Below are 878 nucleotides of genomic sequence, written 5' to 3' on the forward strand. Positions count from 1 at the left end.
ACCAGATATCAGAACTTAACATAAAGCTAAAATAATTACAACCAGATAGTACCGTCAAAAGATAGAAAAATAGAACAAGCAAACGATAGAAAACTCAGAAATAGACATATCTATAGGAACATTTGATTTGTCACAAAGGATAAGCTGAACACTAGTAGGGGTAGGATAATCATTTCAATAAGGAGTGCTCAGTCAATTGGATATCCACATGGAAAATAATGAATCTTGGCCCTTAGTCATATATACAAAAACTAAATCCAGGTAGTGGGTCTAACTGTGAAATGTAAAACAATAAGAAATCTAGAAGGTAAGTGGGAGAATATCTTTAGGAGAGGAAAAGATTTCTTAAACATGACACAGAAAGCACGAATAAGAAATGGAAATATTGATAAACTACTACATTGAAATTAAAAACTATTTTCATCAAAATATACCATTTAGAGAAAAATTCACAAAACTAGAAAGAATATATATATATATCTATATATATATAATCTCTCTCATATATAAATATATAGAATCTTAATAAGTAACAGAAAGACTTTTAACCTGATTATTTGAATAATTCCTTTAAGTCAATAACAAAAAGCATACTGGCCGGGCACAGTGGCTCATGCCTGTTATCCCAGCTCTTTAGGAGGCTGAGGTAGGTGGATCACTTGAGGCCAGGAGTTCAAGACCAGTCTGGCCAATATAGTGAAACCCCATCTCTACTAAAAATACAAAAATTAGCTGGTGTGGTGGTGTGCACCTGTAATCCCAGCTACTCGTGTAGCTGAGGCATAAGAATCACTTGAACGTAGAAGGCAGAGGTTGCAATGAGCCAACATTGCACCCCTGAACTCCAGCCTTGGCAACAGAGCCAGACCCTGTCTAAA

This window comes from Cebus imitator, unplaced genomic scaffold (assembly GCF_001604975.1).
Source record: "Cebus imitator isolate Cc_AM_T3 unplaced genomic scaffold, Cebus_imitator-1.0 Scaffold713, whole genome shotgun sequence".
Lineage (NCBI taxonomy): Eukaryota > Metazoa > Chordata > Mammalia > Primates > Cebidae > Cebus > Cebus imitator.